The 13,502-nt window shown below is 34.5% G+C and overlaps 1 pseudogene; it reads left to right on the top strand.

Annotated features, from left to right (window-relative positions):
• The first annotated feature begins 73 nt into the window (after positions 1 to 73).
• Positions 74 to 3,114, top strand: LOC105635944 (uncharacterized; annotated as a pseudogene).
• The last annotated feature ends 10,388 nt before the right edge of the window (positions 3,115 to 13,502 follow it).

The following is a 13,502-nucleotide window of genomic DNA, read 5'->3' as shown; positions in this document are numbered from 1 at the left end:
CTCAAATAGTTCACAAACAATTTAGTTCATTTACTGCCCTAAGCAAGACCCGTAGTCTACACTGATGGCTAATATGGAGGTATGAAGGGCCTTTTCTAATCATTAAACGCGTGGAAAAGCAAGCTTATGTTAATTTGAGGAATAAGATCTTTTGCAATTCAATTTATTGGTTATTTTCAATGTCAGTACGTAAAGATTTAATGAAATTTTCATTACTAGCTGCTTGTAGCTTGTTATTATAATTTAATTTGGAGGAAATGGGCATAGTTGGGAATTATACATCTATTGTTGAAGTGCCTATTTGAGATTTATAGTATGGAAACCCTAGCTTGGGGAGCAATAATGTGAAATGAAGTGATGTTAATGGAACCCAAATATTTTTTAGCTGAATATTAGATATTTGTTAATTATAAACGAATAACCAGTTGCACAATTGTTTAACAGTTCAGCTCATGTGTATTTTGATTCTCTATCAGTAAGCCAAATTTAGTTTATGATGATTAATTTAAACTTGAATTTGCTGATAGCTTTTTGATAGCAGTCTCATTCATTTTAAATGTTCATTATTACTTATAAAGAATATATAGTTATTCATAATTTTATTACCATTATGTATGAAGATTTGAGCTGTAATCAAACTTGAAAGTTTTTAATTTGAGCCTTATAGAACTGTAAAGTTTTTGTTCACCCTTTTACTTAAATAAGTCGTAAAAGTTGATGCATTTTTTGCTTATTAGTGATATTATAAAGTAGAAGGGTGAAGTGTTATACTATTTTCTCTTGCTTAATGATGTATTATATCAAACAACAAAAGTGGGGCGTCCACTGATGAATCTTGTTAGATTCAAAGGAGTGTCCATCTTAAGCAACATCATTTGGAGGAAAAGCTGCTTTACACCTCTTCAGATAATTGGTGTATTATAAATGATGGAACAAATGCCCCCGCTATAGTCATGGGAATGTCTGGATAAGCTGTTATTGGATTATCTGTTTTCTACAGTAAAAATTTTTTCTCTACATATTATTTAATTAGAATGATCAGAATGCTTTTCCAGCATGATGCTTTTTAATGTTAATTTTCCAACTCAACAATTAGTTAAATTGTGATGGAAATTGCTTTACCATATGTTGTGGGGATAAAAATATTTACAATGTTCTAAATTTAAAGAGTGTACTTACCTAGATTACTTTTCACAGATTAAGATAATAACAGATTAAGATAGCTATTGGTAATTGTAGTAATATATTTGTCTTAGTAAATATTTACTGGATACATGAGAAAATAATTGTATATATCTATATATTTTGTGGCTTTTTAGTCATAATGCATTTTCTTCGGATATGTGCATTCATAGAGGTGGATGTTTAGATAGGAAGCCTTCTGAACTTCTTGAAATTGGACCTATATTGCGAGATCATGTTCCTGTTATCAAAAGATTTACTGGGGGTGGCACTGTTATTGTTGACAATGGAACTATATTTGTCACTCTCATATACAACAAGGATGATGTTCCTGGAGTGCAATCATATCCTCATTCCATCTTGTCTTGGAGTGGTGTGTTGTATAATGAAGTGTTTCAAGGGATTGGTGATTCTAACTTCCCAAGAATGGTACATAGATTAGAATTTGGATTAAATTTTTTTTAGGGTATATACATATGTCGTGCACCAGTGGAAGTGACACTAAAGAGTAACATTTGTTTTAGAGGATTGCATATGCAGATCTCTGCATGCTTTAATACTTGAAAGAAGTGAGATAGAAAAAGAAAATATAATTTTGTGTAACTTTTCATTGATGTAATCATGCATAGAGATTGATGTTTATTTGTTGTCTATTCTACATAACTTGGAATATTTTCATTATCATTGCGAGACATTTCTATGTGGTATTAGATAACAATCGCAAAGAAAGACATGTAATTTATAAGTTATTGCAACATTCCATACAACATATGCAATATTATTTTAGCTACTTGGCTATCACGTCTAAATCTCAGTGTATTTGTGTTATGAAATTTAAAGTTGTTTCTAGCTCAATTATAAATTTGTAAAGTTGTTTCTAGCTCAATTATAGATTTGTTTCTAGCTACTTGAAGCATAATTTGTTTCATTATTACTCAGTAGGCCATTTGAGCACTTTGCAATTCTCATCTGAAAGTTTCTTCATAAATGTGGTGTCTATTTTACATTTATTTCTTATAGCTTTTTTAAGACTTCTAATTTTTATGCAGATTATGTGTTCGGTGATCACATGTTTGGTGGAAATGCCCAATCTAAATAAAAAGTCGGTGGGTGCACCACACTTTCCTTTTATAAGATTACGATGTTAAAAACATGGCTTAATTGAAGCTACCTGCACGGGCTCCCAAGTACAGATTTGTAAGTTGTTATTTTGTTTTCTCCTCCATTATCTTTCTTTAACAAGACTATTTTTTTTATTAAAATTTTTATGAATCCTGCAGTAATGTGATTTATCAATTATTTCATTTACTTTCACTATTAATACATAAAACAAAAGTAAAAAAATTGTAGTGCCAGGTCAAGTTGTTATTTAGCATGTTACTGTGAATATTCATATTGAGATAATGTGCTCTTGTTTTTCGTGAAATTTGTTGTTGTGTAACATAGAAAATTATGTGGAAGCAAAAATGAGTGGGAGTAATTGTATATTACATATTGTTCTCTTTACTTGATATTATTTGCTTTTTCCTTCTCACGTATTTTTCATGTATACACACTGAAAGCATTAATTGCAGCAAACATTGCATGACCTCATTAATTACTGAAGCTTGGTCTACGAGTAGGCAAGAAATCACAATGAATTTCCCTGTCGAATGAAGGATTATATGCCAAGATCAGTTTTCATTGAGAGAACCCTAATGGCTCTTAAAACCCCTTTCTCAGTGAAACCAAAAAACTTGGATGCAGTTTGTGCAACTAATGCAAAAGAATTGTTCACTCCACTAAGCTTCTTATGAAGCAGAACTCGAGGATGCTAGGGCATCTATATCAGAAAGCATAGCTCAGAGTGGTTGGATCTTTTGCACCGAAAGAAAATTTTATTCAGAGTTGAGGAAGGGACTGTATACTTGGTATATGACAATTTCCAGTTAAGCCCCCTAATTATTTAAAATTTATTTTGACATTATATATCTTTAATTACTTATTTTTGATCGGTTGTTGCATTTCAGCATAATTCAAGTTCTTACAATACTGAATTTGAAATTGAATTTTGCCATGATTATTGAAAGCCTATTGATTGTATTAGATGCAAAAGCTTTTTTCTAAGCTATCCGGAGTACTGAACTTGCTAGACATCATACTGCACTTTTTAAAAACTTTTGTACCTAAGATTTTGTTGGCAAGTATTTTGAGCCCCAACTGTACCCCTATTGATTCATAGGACTTTGAATGTTCATTGTGTCTAATTTTTGCTTTTATGGGAATTCCAATGGAATAGTGAAAAATGGATATAGGGTACTATTTCCAAAATTATTTATCATTGTTTGAAAAAAAATGCATCGCACTTTAATGTGAAGAAAATGTAGGAGTTACAATTTGGTTTCGTTTTTATAGATGATTTACCTGATTCTGCATGTCAATTAACAAAGTTAATGTTTTGAAAAGCTTTCTTATTTGGTTTTGTTCTGTTGGTAGCCCCACATTTTCCCTTTTTACCTTATTTTGTTATGCCCCTCCAACATTCTCTCTTTGCACACTGAACGCTGCACTATTTCTTTCTTGCATATTTGCCCCAACCCCTATTTCCTCATCTTACAGATCACCCCTTCTCAAGACAGCCCCACAACTATTATTGCCACTTTCAACATTGGTTCCTAGCTCACCTATCCCATCCACTTCATTTACTCCCTCATTTACCACATTCTCAAGGGCTGGGATATCATTAATAACCTCAGTTATATCAATGTCATGCTCTACATACAAGTCCAGAGTGTCACCATTTATAGCAAATTGACACATCATTAAAATATATTCATCACTATATGATGCAATTATAACTTCAGTTTTCCCAGTAACCAACCAATTAGTGTGTACCTTGAACACATTGCTATACCCCATATGTCTTACTATTTGAACAATATCAGGCACTGATAAGCAGTCATTACCCATATTTTTTTTATAGTCACATGACCACCTAAATACCTAGTTCGTGGCTCTAACTCAAAATACCCACCATGATGCCATCTCAGATTGATCAATTTATTACCCATTGTAGATACTAATAAAGAAATGAACAAAAATAAGGAATCTTAGTGATAAAGAAACAAACAAAACATAAAAAGTTCAACTTTCAATAAAATATTCTACACTTTTTCAACAACAAATAAATTTATCACTGTGCTTGTGAAAAAACCCTAAATCTTGAGCATATTTTTGAAAAAACCATATATGGTCCGATAAATCACTATAAAGTTAAACCTCGATACTGTAATAACCACGCTTTTGAAAAAAAAAAGTCAAAAATAATGGAAACGTCTAAAATAGGCTTCAAAAGTAAAGGACTTAACTTTGTGGGTCTCTTTCAGTGGGTGCGCTTCACTTCCTCAGCTTTAGATTACCTTCAATGGAGGACTAGCGCTTCAAGGAAGAAGCTTTCTCTGACTTTCTTACTTAACCAAAAATGGAAATAGCAAAAAAAGCTTTCTTACCTAATCTAAAATGGAGCAGGATTTCTTACTTAGATGTAAAAGCTTTCTTTCTCTCACTGGTTTTGGCGATTTAGGAAATAAGAAAACTGAGAACAAAGACAAGGGAGGGAGACTGACTCTTCCTACATGGCGTCTAGCGTGGCAACTATTTGGCTACTTTTGTTGGTCTTTTTCCACGTCATAGCGCGCTCTCAAGCTACATCTCTTTGCACAGGTGTGCATAAATTACAAAAAAAAAAGTGTGGGGAGGCCAAAAGGTCATTTTGAAAGTTGAGGTGGCTAAAAGACTTTTTTGCACAAGTACAGGGGCAAATGATGTATTCGGCCATATATAAATTGATATATTTATATAGTAGTAAAAGCCTTGAATCCAACCCTAAAAGAGTTGGGTTAATTATAAATTATAAATTTGCAATCAGGTGTTTAAACTGTTAAAAAATTTTCACTTGATTGTCTCAAAATTATATGGCTTGCCAGAATAACAAATAGGAAAGTGGGGCTAACTAGATATTTTAAAATACGCTGATTAGGCAGTGGATATGCCAGGTTAGATTCATGTGTTAAACTATATAACAAAATCCATCCAAACAATTCCTTGTCTCTTTCCTTTCTTGAATAAAACGAAAAAACTCTAATTTTGATATTGCAGAAAAAAACAAAGGAAACACAAACCCAAAATCATTTTCTTTCTCTGTAGCCATCAATTAAAAAGTTGTGTTTAACATTACTATTGCTACCTCATGCTTTGTTTTTGTAATTTCTTGAATAATAATAATGATATGGAGAAAATTATAATTTTGTCCCTATAGTTTGCCATAAACAATAACTTTGTCTTTGTATTTTTAAAAATACACTATTATATTGTTGGCTCAAGGGTCAATTTCTAAGTCTTGGATTTTGATGATTAATTCAAAATAAATAAATTTAAAATTATGTTATGTGTGCTGAGTTTATTTTATGCAGAATTTCCATGGAAAGAAATCGTACAAGGCAAATCCTACATCGAGTGTGAAGATTTCGAAGAACCTAGTAGCTAGGTATTTAGGAAACTTTGTAGGATAGAGAGAAAATCCATATATGAGCACAAAAATCTTTTTCTCTCTCAAAAATATTTTTCGGAAAATCAGTTTTCTTCAAATATTTTATTTTCGAAAATATTCCTTTAAATCGAAAAGATTTATTTTCCTAAAACTAAAGAGATTTCTTCTCTTAATGTTTTTGGTAATACAAATCACTCTCTTTTCGGAAATATATTTTTGAAAGATCTAATACACTTAAAGTTATTTTCCTTCCTTAAAAACGAAAGAGAATCTCTTCGGTTTTAGTAAGAATATCCTTCCACAAAAATATCCTTCCCAAAATAAACGCTGTCGAAAATCTTTTCTAAAGAAAAGTGAAAATCGGGTTTTATTTTCTTACCAAAAAGGGATAAAATAATTTTTGGTAACAAAGATTTTCATATCTTCTAAATAAGGAAAGAAGATATTCTGGTTTCAATCTCTTTCCAAAAGGCGACAGCTTCTTCGCTTCCTATATAAAGGAACGTTCATGCCTCAAACATTTGGTGAAGTAAGAGTTTTTGTTTTAAGAGTACTCTCTCATTGAACGAATCCTTATCTCTCAAAACTTACTCTCTACCCCCATTTTCTTTTCATCTCTACTCTTAACGTTTTCAATATTTAAAGTGAAAAGAATTTTTACAATTGCTTTTGAAAAACAATTCTGTGTTCTAATCGATCTTCTAATCTGATAAAATTGTTTTTCCTGTGCTTATATGGGCGTTTCTTTCTGTCTATTTAGATTGTGTAATCTATAGTAGACAGGCTCTTTATTTGTTAAACTTTTGTGTGTAATAGCTTAGGTTAGAAGCTATTGAGATAGAGGTTATCAAGCGACCTTCTCCATGTGTGGGATAGTAATGTCTTGAATCGAGTTTTCTGTACTCTGCCAAAAACAGAAAGGGTTGAGGTTAACTAAAACCTTTGGAAAATCTAGTGGGACAAAAGGGTAGATCTAGGTGTTGATCTATTGCCTTGTACTGTTGGTTTGTCTCTTACCTTTTAAAAGAGATAACTTAGTTGAGGATCTCAAGATGCGTCTTGGGGAGTGGATGTAGGCGAGTTAGTGCCGAACCATTATAACTCTCGGTGTTGATCTCCTTATTTCTGAAGTTTGGTTGATACTGTCTCTTTTACACTCTTGTTTAATTTTTAGAAACGCTGAAATTGTTAATAATTCAGATGTTCTAAAACGGCAATAAGTCTTATCTATCCTGAACATTAGAACTCTGGTATTCTAATATAGTGAATATACAATGTTCTAATTATTGTTATATTCCCAGTATAATTCACTGTTTGGGTTTCTATTTTATTTTCTAGACTTTATGAGGATGTTCTAATCCTGATAACTTTCCATCATAAAGTTACTTTAATATTTGATTAAGGCTCTATGAAGAAGTTCTGAATTTAATAACTGTCTTTCACATAGCTTTATATGTTTTCTCAAAATTTATGAGGAAGTTCCAATTTCTATAACTTTCCTTCATAAAGAAGTTCTGATAGTATATAAGTCAGTGAGAAGCTGTTCTAATCAATAGCTGCACTTCGCACAGACTTTCTATCTTTTATAATTAGAACATTGTGAGGATATTCTAATCCATATTCTATTCTCACAAGGTTCCGTGTGTTTTCCGCTGCACTTAGAATTCTATTTTTTATTTTAGAATTTCTAAAATTTATTTCAGTTTTTAGAAAACCCAATTCACCCCCCTCTAGGGTTGTGCCATATATATTCGGGACCCACATATATCCCTAATGTTTAATTCTTTTACATTATTTTATCCTTCCGTCCAAATTTGTTCATTTTTTAGTGGAAATCAATGTAGAAAGTGTTAGTCAGATGAGAGAGAACATAAATTCTCCCCAAAACACCCTTAAGAGGTATTGTTTAAGTATATCAGCAATCACATATGGTGGTTTTGCCATCCAGGCTCCATAGCCGGAACTGGTGAAGGGAAAATGGTCACACGAGGGTGGGGAATCGACAGGTGCTTGCCCCTAACGCTGGAACTGCCGGAAACGGTGTGAATCACTAGAAATCGATGAACAAGAGCTGTCAAGGAAAACATCTCTGATTCACGTCAACAGAGGCTCTTTCACATGAGAGGAGGCCGAAAACTTGACTAGGAGCATAAGATGAGTCAACCACCTCCTTCCTTCATCAGTTTGGTGGCCAAAATCGAGGAGGGAAGAGAGAGGCAAGGTCACTCAACCGAGATGGAGAGAGAGAGCGAAAAATCTGTGTGTGCTGAGGGCTAATATTGTCTTTTCTTATGTTTTTAATGGCTAAAATGGAGTAAACTAGATGGAAGGATAAACTAATGTAATGGGGAAAACATTAGGGATATCGTAATGTATTTTTAAAAATACAAGGAAAAAGTTATTATTTATAGCAAACTATAGGGACAAAATTATAATTTTCAATTCATTAACATATGTTGGTCCCATGTCTAAGCCACTACCATCACTACTAACAAATCACCACAACAAAACCACCACTCTTCTTCATCATCAATTATGTTTAACCCTTTATTAAAATACTTCGATATCATTATCAACAAGATCATTACTATCTTAACTCAAAAACCCATTTCTTATTCTTGATATAGTCTAGTCTAAAAATTTAAGATTTGGAACTAATTGCATTTGATAGACTCATCTTCTCCAACTTAACAATTTATCAACAACCAATCATAAAATATACCTCATTTTCTTTCAACTCAAATTCCTCATCCAAAAAAAATAGAACTTTGACTAAATAAATAAGGGATAATGATAATTTCAATGCCCAAACTTATACATTTTTTTCTGTATGGGTGCCTATCTGAAAAAATTTTCAATCGAGTGTCTAGACATTTTAAAACAACCAATCAAGTGTCTATTACTAGTTTTGCTACCGGATTGCTGACTTCGTAGATGTGGGCCCCATATTAACTTATGTGCAATCAACATGGACTAAAAAGCTTAGCCAAATGCACCCCACATGGATGAATTAATGAAATTCTAGAATTGTCCTTCATTAATTGTTGCCTCAAAATGAACCAAGTCCCTTTTTGAGATTGATTTCTTCATCTACTCTTCATCCTCTCTCACTTTGCGACCTCCTTATCAATACTAGGGCTTTTGGATTTGTTTAATGATTTGATAATATGGGTTATTTTGCTACACTTGATTTATTTAATCGACTTTGGATGATTATTTTTGAACATGCTGATAATGGAGCCCTTGCACTGGAAAAAAGTATACCTTTCCTTTGGACTTTGTTAATAATTTTGATGCTTCATAGAATTAGATTTCTTTTTGCTTAGCTTGCTAATTTCTGATATTATGTTCTATGTTTTCTTTTGTAGTTTATTTTTTATTTAAAAAATACAATGGCTATGAGTGTCAACTTGAAGTGAATTGTTGCTCCATCATATCAGAAAGCAAATCACTCTCTAGCAACTATTTCCGCATCATAATCTATGGACTCTGTATATAATTGTGTACATGTGTGTGTGTGTGTGTGTTCACTCATGTACTGGTGTGAGTGAAAATTTATAAATCATAAAATATTCCGTGCACATAGGCCTCAATTATTGAACCACGTAATTACCGGTGTTGTTATTCTTTCTCTTCTCTTTTCTTTAAGCAACAACATCAAAAAGTTCAAGATCCAGGAATCTTTTTAGAGTTTTCGTGTTTGTACTTCTTCTATGTACATTCATGGTTGCTTTTTACATTCGAGAAAGGGGCAATCTTTATCTCTTCTCTTATATCCTTTGACCTTGACCGTATTTGATTTTGATTTTGTCTCTTTCTTTAATCTGCAACTTGCTTTGAAATCTTGGCCTTCAATTTAAATTCTTTAATGGCCATCAATGAATTGAATTTGTTGAGTGTTTTGACTTTACTTAATATTAGTGTTGTAAAACATTTTTGAATATTTTTTAACTAAAGAATACTCCCTAGCATATCCTTTTTCGTTATAAAACGTCACTAATTCTCTCAAACTATGACCCACATCTACGAAGTCAGTAATTCGATGAACAAAACCAACAATAAACACTTAATTGTTTGTTTTAAAATGTTTGGACATTCAACTGAAAATATTTTCTGGTCAAGCACTCAAATAAAAAAAATGTGAAAGTTTAAGCTTTGGAATTATCATTATCCTAATAAATAATTGCAAAGAATCAATTTTCAACAAAATAAAACAATTAGTACAAAATTTCAAATAGTTTAGTACCAAGCAAATAAAAAAGAACCTAGAAAGATAGCAATAAAATTTTAACTACACATAAAAATCCAAAAAGGAACACACAACTAAGAACTTTAAAACCCCAATCAAAATATATTTATATTATACCAAAAATTGAAACTTTCTATGAACCTAAGAAACAATAGTAACAAAAGTCATTCTAAGAGGGAGAGTAAAGGCCTCCAAACTGTTATTCCCGAAGTGGCCACCACGCTTAGGGGTGGCCATATTACTGTGAACACTCAAATTTTGAGGCTCAAAAGCCTGTTTTCTTCCGGACTGCGAACAGTCCGGCCGGACCGGAGGCCTTTCGGAAAGTTCATCGGAAATATGCCAATATGGTACTTGAAACGTCCGGAAAATTACGAGGATCTCGGAACTGGTCTCGGAATATTTTTTGGAGGTCCGGAACTCCCGGAAAAGCCCCCGGAATAAACCTGCCTGCCCCGGTGGCTCAGCCACCGGAGCCAGCCACCGAGCCGGCGGCCCAGCCGCCGAAAGACCGGCGCTTGGCTGCGGGAAGGCCGCCGAGTCGGCGGCCCAGCCGCCGAGCCGGCGGCCCATCCCGGCGGCCCAGCCGCCGGGCAGGCCGCCGACGAACCGGCGGCCCGGCCGCCGGGCGGGCCGCCGAGACCCGGCGGCCCGACCGCTGAGACCCGGCGGCCCGGCCGCCGGGAGGGCCGCCGATCCGGCGGCCCAGCCGGCGGCCCGGCGGCCCGGCCGCCGGGAGGGCCGCCGATCCGGCGGCTCAGCCGGCGGCCCGGCCGCCGGGCGGGCCGCCGAGCCGGCGGTCCATCCGGCGACCCAGCCACCGGAAACAGTCCGTTTTGCGCCTATAAATACAGGCCTCGGGCCTCCTTTTTTCCTCACTCAGTCTGTGTTGACGGACGCTCCTTCTCCCTACGCTCTTTGCGATTCTTTACTGCTTTCTTGCATTTTTTTTAATTTTAATTTCATTTTATTGTTGTGATATTTGGTCACTTAAAATTAAATTAAAATTAATTCCCTTAACGAGGAGCTTAACCTGGAGTTAAGAAGCGGTCGACGATTAAATCAGGTACGTAAACAAAACTCTGCCTATTTAATTTTAGCACTTCATGCATGCTTCTCTTCTACTCCTTTTAATTCTACAACTGCATAAATGCATTCATGTCATCATATAGGCAAGTAAATTGCCTCAATTAAAGTATGATTAAGCTAAATGCCAGGTTAATTAATAATCGTGGTATTAAAGCCTAAATCCGACAATATTGGCTTAAAATATCTAGTCTATTAATGGCTATGGTATGATTGCCTTTATTTCGAACAATTTTCGGCTTAAGTCCAGTTCATCAATAATTGTGACTAAGTAGCCTAAATTATTCACGTTCTTTTGGCATTAAATTGCCTACATTGCAGTTTGATTAATTACTTTTGGTAAACAAATTGCCAATAAGTAAGATCAGTTATTTTTTAGCAATAAAACGCTTAAATCAAAGTTTTGGCAAAATGCCTTAAAACTAAATCAATCTTTTTGGCTTTAAAGCTTTAAATCATTCAATTTTTGGCGACAGTCGCCTAAATAAATCATCAATCAATTTTGGCAACATCTTGCCTAAATCGGCACTTTTTGCTAAAAGCTTTCAAATCAACACATTTTGGCTAAAAGCCTTTAAAATCAATTTTTTCGGCAATTAAATTGCCTAAATCACAAAATGTTTTGGCTAAAAGCCTTAATTCATTTTTTTTTTGGCAAACAAATAAGTCCAATCAACATTTTTCTGGCACACAAATAAGTCCAATCAACATTTTTCTGGCACACAAATAAGTCCAATCAAAACTTTTTGGCAAAATGCCTAAAACAATCAATTCTTTGGCACAATGCCTGAACAAAATGCACAAAGCATACACACACTCATGCATAAAGCATCCCATTCAAAGCCCTCTAAAAGAGGCCTATCGAACTACGTTGACTTTGATCTTCCATTCAAACGGAAGTACGTAGGCACGTTCGGGATCTAACCCCGGGCGGCAAGTCGAATCACATAAACATCTTTTTCATGGGTCTAAATTATTTCATCTTCCTTGCAAAACATTCATTCTTAGGTTAGTTTCATCAGCATGACATAGTCTCGGGATCCACCTCGGGTTCGAAGACCTTGCCTTAGACATTGGGCTAATTAATCTAGTAACTAGGTTAATTAAAATTGGAGTCACTTAGGGTTTTTCCTAGTTTACCCTAAAACAATTAAACAAGGTGGCGACTCATACATTCACGTGCATTTCTTCCTTTATGTCACATGCATTCACATGCCTATGGCATTTTGGGGAGGGGTTCACAATTACGATTCTCAGAACCGGAACCGGTGGTTCGGAACCGATCCAAACCGGAACCGGAATCAGTCCGAATCGAAAAATCGGTCCGAACTGAAATCAGAACCGGAAGTATACGGTTCGGTTTCGGTTCCAGTATCCTGGGAACCGCAAACCGGCAGTTCCAAAAATCGGTCGGAACCGAATGGAACCGCCGATTTTCCAAGCGATTAGAACTGCCCAGTTCGAACCGGTTTGAACCGGCGGTTCTAGCTGTTACAAACTGTCAGCAGCTTTTTTTTTTAATTTTGTTGTGAAATCTCTTAATTACCCCTCCCAACAACTATAAACGGCTGCATAACGGCTAGTTTTAAGGTATTTGTGGAAAAATGATTTTTTGGATTTATTATAAATACCTCATTCCATTCCATTTACAATTTCCTCACACAAAAATCTCTATTCTCTCTACACTCTACTACACTCTACTCTATATCATTCTTCTCTACTCTACAATCTCTCTAATTTTCATTCTCAATTTATTGTGAATTAATTTATTGAAATTCCAATCTCTAATTCCAATCTCTAATTATTCTCTCTAATTTTTTTTATTCAATTTTCCAAATTATATATTATTTTCATATAATGGCAAGTGGAGGAAACTCAAATTCTGCTAAGGGCAAGGGAAAGATTGGAGAAACACAATATTCATCTATCCCTACAAAAGACATCTTCGATTTGACTCCCAACTGATTTAATTTTGAGGGATATCCAAATGAAAATATGGAAATTTCAACTCAAGAATCTGAATTTAATAATGAGCAATTACAACAAAAGGAAGAGGAAGAGGAAGAGCAAGAGAAAGGTACACAACTTCTTCGAAGAGCAAGACAGAGTTCCAACATATTCGCCATTCATTTCACGAAAAAATTCAAAGGTGACAAAATGTTCGATGTAATTTGCAATTATTGTGGAAAATCTTATAAATTTAAATAATCAGGCGGCTATGGATCATTTTGGAAGCATTTGGAGACAAAACATCCAACAAAAATAGGAGTTGATTGGTCTCAAACACAAATTTCCGGGTACGCATCTTCTAACCTTTCTTTATTTCAATATTCTGAAAAAACACAAAAAGAAGAATTAGTAAAAATGATTTCTATGAAACATTTATCTTTTAGTTTTGGTGAAAAAGTAGGTTTTAATCAATATTGTCAAAAAGTTTTAAATCCTTCTGCTAAAAGA

This window comes from Jatropha curcas, chromosome 9, assembly GCF_041381405.1.
Source record: "Jatropha curcas cultivar XTBG-Jc1 chromosome 9, XTBG_Jcur_1.0, whole genome shotgun sequence".
In the NCBI taxonomy this organism is placed as follows: domain Eukaryota; kingdom Viridiplantae; phylum Streptophyta; class Magnoliopsida; order Malpighiales; family Euphorbiaceae; genus Jatropha; species Jatropha curcas.
The sequence above is the reverse complement of the archived record's forward strand: the minus strand, read 5'-3'. Positions and strand labels throughout refer to the sequence as shown.